The following is a 7,340-nucleotide window of genomic DNA, read 5'->3' on the forward strand; positions in this document are numbered from 1 at the left end:
GAAGGGTCTTGCCACCTTCTACCCTCTCCTCCTCAGCTGCCCGCACGGTTTGCTCAACCTGACTTTCTTCTGTTCCTCTGTTTCCTTCTTGAATTGAAAAGTCTCCAATCTTCCTCTCATGCCCGCTTAGGTGCAGAGGAAATGGGTGTCTCCTTTCCTCTTACTGACAATGTGAGTCTCTGGTTCATCCCAATACCTGGCTTTCCCTCAACCTGCAGGGAGGATGCTACCTGACTTCAGCACGTGGAAGAGAGTAGGCACGGGGATCTGGAAATGGAAGGGCTGGCTTTTTTTTTTTTTTTACCCCCAAGGGAAATTTATTGACTGAAATTTATTACTTTGCCTGTTTCAGCAGCTGCCTCTGATTCTGATCTGGGGAGATGTCAGCTCATCCTATGAATGCGCATAAGATGACATTTGACACTCATTCAGTCCAGGTGTGGGGTCCTGACAGCACTCCATGCTCCGAGGTTGGGCCTGAGGCATCTTTGGTTCCATGTAGCGTTTTCTCGGCATTTAGGGAAAGAGGATTAGGGGGACACCGCAGTGCGACAGATTTATGGCACCAGAGGCTTTGCCCTGAAGGACAAAACTAAAAATCCTTTCTGCAAGTTTTTGGTCAAGCAATAGGCTGTATACACAGTACTTTTTACCTGCTTGTTTAAATAACTTGAAAGTGAAATCAGGCCATGTGCCGCCAGCTTCCAGCTGGAACTGAAGACACTGTGTCTGAACCCTTGAGGCACCGCACAGCCCATGAAGTAAGGGATGGGATGGGTGCCTGAGTGGGGCTCAGTCAGCTGAGCGTCGGGCTCTGGGTTTCACCTCATGTCATGATGTGCTGACATCTGGAGCCTGCTAAGGATTCTCTGTCTCCCTCTCTCTCTGTCCCTTCCTTTGTCTCTCTCTCTCTCAAAAATAAAAAAAAAAAAAAAAAAAAAAAAAGAATGGGGAAAAACTCCACCCTCTGGGTTGAAGAAGAGTTTCAACCCTATTCTGGGTTGAATGGCTTTCTGGTTGAAAAGCGTTTCCATTGAAGAGGGTGACCACACAATTTGCTTCTCTAAACCACTCTTAGATACTTTTCATGAAGGTGAAATTTCTATGGAGTAAATGTACAGATCTAGATTGTGCATCTCGATAATTTTTTTTTGTACATTTTCATCCGTGTAACCACCACCCAGATGAATACAGAAAAAATGCTCCTCACCCCAGCAGGCTCCACCGTCACCTGGTCGCCTTCCGTGTCCTCCACCAGGGTGACTGCTGTGATTGCTTTTGCCACCCAAGTTTGCTGACTTATGAACTACATCTGAATGGCAGCATGCCGTAGGTACTCTTTTCTGTCCACTCAAGAATAACAAAGGACAAACGACTCATGATAAGCATATTGAGTGAAATCAAACGCAGTTCGTTGCAGAATGAAAGAACCACTAGTGACACCCGTGGGGACAGCGGGCATGAGAGGTCTGTTCTGCGGAATGAGGATGAATGGACACCTGATCTTTAGAGCAAGGAAGCCTCTTGGTAGAGCTCAGGTAGAGTGTCTGAGAAGCCCAACCTCATGAAACAAGGCTTTGTTCTTTCAATACAAAGACCACTTAGGCTCTTTTCCCGCTGGGGGGTCACCCGCCTTTTCAGGGATTCTGCCTTCTCTTTGGAGATTCACTCATTTGGCCGTGTAGCAAAAGAGATGAGAGCAGGCTTGATGATGCGGCCCTTCTCAGGTCTTTGAAATATCTCCCCTCTCATCTCAGGTACCACCCCTCACAGCCAGGCTCCCTCCTCTCCTCAGCGCCTACAGAATTAATCCAGTGGGAGAGGCGGCCGCTGCTGTGCGCACCCTTCCGAAAGCCACTGTTTCTGACCTGTTTCCACGCCCGTGGCAGAATTCAGGAATCATTAGTGTTTGATGATCTCGTGTTTCGAGACTTCAATCTCTTGTACTTTGAAATTGAAATTCCTGAGCCTGCCAGGGTCCCTACGCTGACAGCTGACTTATTGAACTTTCTCCGGCTTCCACAGCCCAGGAAGTCAATCTATCCCCTCTCCGCCTTGCAGCGCACGGTCCATTGGGAAGCCCAACACCAAGCTGTGTTTGTGAAAATGAGCGCTGTGTCCGTTTCCCTCTATGTCAGGGGATAAGATGATATTAACTTGCAGGCTAATTAACAAATATCAGGATGGTGACAGGATGGTGAAATGCCACGCAGGACTACACACGCCCAACTCTGCTTCTGACAGTGACATCAAGGGTGCGCTTGGCCTTCCTGAAATCTGTTTTCAAAGCCCTGCTCTCCAGAATAACTCATCCTGCATTCAGGCATTGCTCTGCTCCCCTTCCCCCAGAGAGAGTACGTATGTGTCGCCTCTGCGGCACATTCTCTCCACCTGTAAAGTGGCTGTAAGTACTTGACTCAGAGGTGAGTATTCAAGTAACGTGAGTGCTTAGCACAGTCCCTGACATATCACAAGACTGGAATAAATGTTAGCAGTTACCGCCGTAAAACATGGAAGGGCGAGATCCTTTTCGATCTCTCTAGGGCTTGATTAACGTCTCCTCCTCCCGCCTTTGTTGTCCTCTGAGCACACTGCTTTGAACGTGTACTTCCATCTGCCAAAAATGCCATTTCACCTCCTCCCACCTAGCCAGTTTCTTCTCTTCCCACAAAATTCCTTCAATGGAAAGATTCGGGTTGTTCAGGGAGAGTGAAGAGGCTTCCATTGTGTACAACAAGTCAATAGGCTTCTAGTTCTGTATTTGTCTCATATTTCTGTTTAGGGGTCTGTCCCTCCCTCCCCCCCCCCCGGAAGCTCCTCACAGCCCAGGAATGCTGGCATTGCTGGGGAGGACTGTCAGCCCTTAGTCTACCCATTAATGCCTGCCATTAATGTTACTAATGCAACACTAATGCCACTCACACGGGGACAGCTAGAGTCGCCCTTGTGTGAAGCTGCCTGGCCATAAATCAGTTGCCTAGTTTGGATCATCTTTCCTGGCACCTTTGACTTGGGACACATATTTGAAGCCCGAGTTTGTTTGGTCTGCCTTTTCCTTCGTGGTGTATCTCTCTTAAGTGACAGCCACATGCAGCTGTCATTGTATACCTGTTTCATCTGATGCCTTTACCTTGGACTTCAAAGTAACGTTCCTGTTGACCAATAGCTTGCATTTTTAGTCAGTGTCTTTAAAGTTTGGTGGGTAGCCATTCAGATGTTTTCCTCTGGTGAGGCAACAATAAATGGATAATAATAATATAAATAATAATTGCACAATAGCATAATTGTATAATAATATAATTTTATATTACTTAACAATATAATAGTATAATTTCAGTGATTAACATAATCCCTGATACATGCTTCCAACCAGTATGTCAACCATAAACATTTCTACCCGATGCTTGAACACACATATAAAATTTATCAACCCTCTTTCCCTTCTTTTCAGGCTCTAGGTCTGGGGCACAGCTGTTTTCTTCTTCCTCTATTCTGTATTTGGTCTCTTGTTTACTGGGTTCCATACATTTCTCTTTCTTGACATACTTTCTCATTTTATTTTTAAAAAAATTTTTTTAAATGTTTATTTATTTTTGAGAGAGAGACAGAGACAGAGACACAGGGTGAGCGGGGGAGGGCAGAGAGAGAGTGAGATACAGAATCCAAAGCAGGCTCCAAGCTCTAAGCTGTCAGCACAGAGCGCAACGTGGGGCTTGAACTCACTGCAAGATCATGACCTGAGCTGAAGTCAGACGTTTAACTGACTAAGCTACCCAGGTGCTATTTTCTCATTTTATTAAATCTCCTCTGAATAAAGGTACATGATTAGGGTTGGGTTTTTTTTTCCCCCATGCTTGCATGTCTGAAAATTTTATTTTACCTTTACACTTGATTGATAGTTTGGCTAGGTATAGTAAGTTGAAAATCATTTTTTTTTAATGTTTATTTATTCTTGAGGGAGAGAGAGAGAGAGAGAGAGAGCGAGCGAGCACGAGTGGGGGAGGGGCAGAGAGAGAGGGAGACACAGAATCCGAAGCAGACCCCAGGCTCTGAGCTGTCAACACAGAACGTGAGATAGGGCTCGAACTCAGGAGTTGCAAGATCATGATCTGAGGTGAAGTCAAATGCTTAACCGACTGAGCCACCCAGGTGCCCCGTTGTTGAAAATCATTTTTATTAAAAATTTTGATGATGTGGATCCACAGCCTCTAGCATTTGCTGTTTCTGTTGTGATTTCAGTGTTATTCTGATTCTTACTCCTTTGCATATGGCATACAGCCCCTTTCCCCACTTGTATCCCAACCTAAAGTCTTCTAGGGACCATCTTGTGTCTCAGATGTTCTGAAATTTCACTCTGATGCATCTTGGTGGGGAATTCCTTCTCTGTTTCTCTCTCTTCTTCCTTCCCTCCCTCTCTCCTTTTCTTTCTTCCTTAGCTTAAGAAGGACACACTTGATATGAAATCATACATCCTTCAGTTCTACAAAGTGTCTTTACTATTATTTTTGGACAGTTCCCTCCTGTTTTTATTTTCTGTTCCTTATTTCTGGAATATTTACTATGTGGACGTTAGACTTTCATAAGATTTTTAAAAAATATACCTAAGTCAAATTGTCTTTTTGTTTTACATTGTAAAAATTCATTCTACTTTATTCACTAAATACTCTTGATTTTCAAAGAAATTTGCTATAATATCTCTTAATTGATTAAATTTAAAATTTATATCCAAGTTAGCATATAGTGCAACAATGATTTTAGGAGTAGATTCCAGTGGTTCATCCCCTATGTATAACACGCAGTGCTCATCCCAGCAACTGTCCTCCTTAATTCCCCTTACCCATTTAGCCCATCCCCTATACCACAACCCCTCCAGCAACCCTCTGTTTGTTCTCTATATTTAAGAGTCTCTTATGTTTTGTCCTCCTCCCTGTTTTTATATTACTTTTGCTTTTTTTCAGCTTATTTACATTGACTCCCTATCACCTCCTTTTCTCTTGCTTTACAAATGCAGTGGCTTTTGTTTTGTTTTCCTGTTTTTTGGTGTTTTTTTTTTTAGGTGATGCATTTTAGGTTTTCTTGTAATTCTCTTCTTTTCCCTGGGTTATTTGCTCTTTCTTATTTCTGGGTCTCACTCTTCATTCTAAGGGCTTTTCTCTAATGACTGGTGGTCCTTGATGGACAGTTTATATATTTAGGAACACACTAAACATTTCTATGTGCATAGTGGGTAGAGAGTGACTGTTATCTGGTATGTTTCACTTTAAAATAATCATCCATTAAAAAAATTTTTTTTAAAAACCTATAAAAAGGGGGTGCCTGGGTGGCTCAGTCTGTTAAGCATCCAACTTCAGCTCAGGTCATGATCTCAAGGTTTGTAGGTTCAAGCCCCGCAATGGGCTCTGTGCTGACAGCTTGGAGCCTGGAGCCTGTTTCGGATTCTGTATCTTCCTCTCTCTCTCTCTCTCTCTCTCTGCCCCTCCCCTGGCTTGTGCTCTGTCTGTCTCTCTCTCAAAAAGTAAATAAACATTTAAAAATTAAAAAAATAATCATCCAGGGACGCCTGGGTGGCTCAGTCAATTAAGAGTCCAACTCTTGATTTTGGCTCAGGTCTTGACCTCACAGTTCATGGGTTCAGCCCTGTGTCAGGCTCTGCACTGATAGCATGGAGCCTGTTTGGGATTCTCTCCCTCCCTCTCTCTCTGCTTCTTCCCAGCTCATGTTGTCTCCTCTCTCAATCTCTCTCTCCCTCTCTCCAAATAAATAAATAAATAAATAAACTTAAGAAAATAATCATCCAGGGGCGCCTGGGTGGCGCAGTCAGTTAAGCGTCCGACTTCAGCCAGGTCACGATCTCGCGGTCCGTGAGCTCGAGCCCCGCGTCAGGCTCTGGGCTGATGGCTCGGAGCCTGGAGCCTGTTTCCGATTCTGTGTCTCCCTCTCTCTCTGCCCCTCCCCCGTTCATGCTCTGTCTCTCTCTGTCCCAAAAATAAATAAAAAACGTTGAAAAAAAAAATTTAAAAGAAAATAATCATCCAACGTTGCATCCTTAACATCAAAGAACCCGAAGTGTTAATAATGGAGACCTAGAATTTGCCTCCCTGGGGCTCTCCAGAAATAACAGAGATAAAGCCTCCATTTCTCCTCCTGGGAATGTAAGTGCCTGGTCGCTGGCATTCTGGGCATAGAGAACCTCAACTTGGCCTCAAGTCCCGAGTCTTAGGCTCACGGTGACAATTTCTTCAGAAAATGAACCTGCAAGCTCTTGTGGGGGCCACGAGGGTCTAAGGAGGAAACCAGAGGATCTAAGTGTGCTGTAGGAAATCAGCTTCCTTTCAGCCTGGATCCTCACTCCTCCCAGTGGGGAGCACTCAGAGCTTCTGTAGGAGGAGATAGCTCCTCACATCTCATTCTTATGCCCCCTGCAACACGGCTTGTAACTTCCTCCACGTTTATTTCCCATCTCCTGTTGGAAATAGGAGATTTCTATCCCATATTCTCTGTCCTTCCGGCTAATACCTTGTCCTGTTCTACTGTCATTGGGTATGGTGGTGTGTTTTTTGTTTTTGTTTTTGTTTTGAGTGGAAAGAATAGGTGTGTATGCTCAATTGGCCATTTCCCCACAAATAACTTTTAAGTATTTATCTTTCATCTTAAGAGAACTCCCTTTGAAGTGCCCATGTGAAGCAGGAATCGGCAATGGCGATGCCAGACTTGGGTCAGTGTGAGGTTTTCTCTGGCTCTTGGGTCACTTTGATAATGACACACAATCTCCTTCCACAAAGTCCTTTCTCCCCAAAAAAGGACACAGTCCCAGAAGACCAAGATTAGATTAGGACAAGGCAGCAGGCTTAATGAGACTGACTTTATCCGTCTTTTCTCTTTGTTCTTGAATAGCATGTTGAATGTTTGTTGGATGGGTGAATGAATCATTGAATAAAGGTCTTGCCTGTTTGAAATGGTAGATAAAGCACATAAAGAAATCAGAATCTTGCTTGGTAAAAATGATATTGAGAGTTGGCCTGTAAAAAAATAATGGAACCACTGTTTCCTTAATTCAATAGTAGTGGACATTTACTGTCATGTATTAAGTAATCTGCTAAATCCTAGAATTGTGATAGGTACTCTACTCACCAATGAATAAGATAAACAAGCTGAAAATTTTAACATAGTTTGGTGTGTAATATATGAGTATATATAGGCAGATATTTTTGTTTTGTATATATTTATGTAATAATGCACATATAATTAATATATATATATATATCAATAGAGAATATACATATAAAGTTAAAAACAAAAATCCATAACCCCACCACTAAAGGCCCATGTCCGTTATTTTT

The sequence above is a fragment of the Panthera onca genome, chromosome E3, assembly GCF_046562875.1.
Source record: "Panthera onca isolate mPanOnc1 chromosome E3, mPanOnc1 haplotype 2, whole genome shotgun sequence".
Lineage (NCBI taxonomy): Eukaryota > Metazoa > Chordata > Mammalia > Carnivora > Felidae > Panthera > Panthera onca.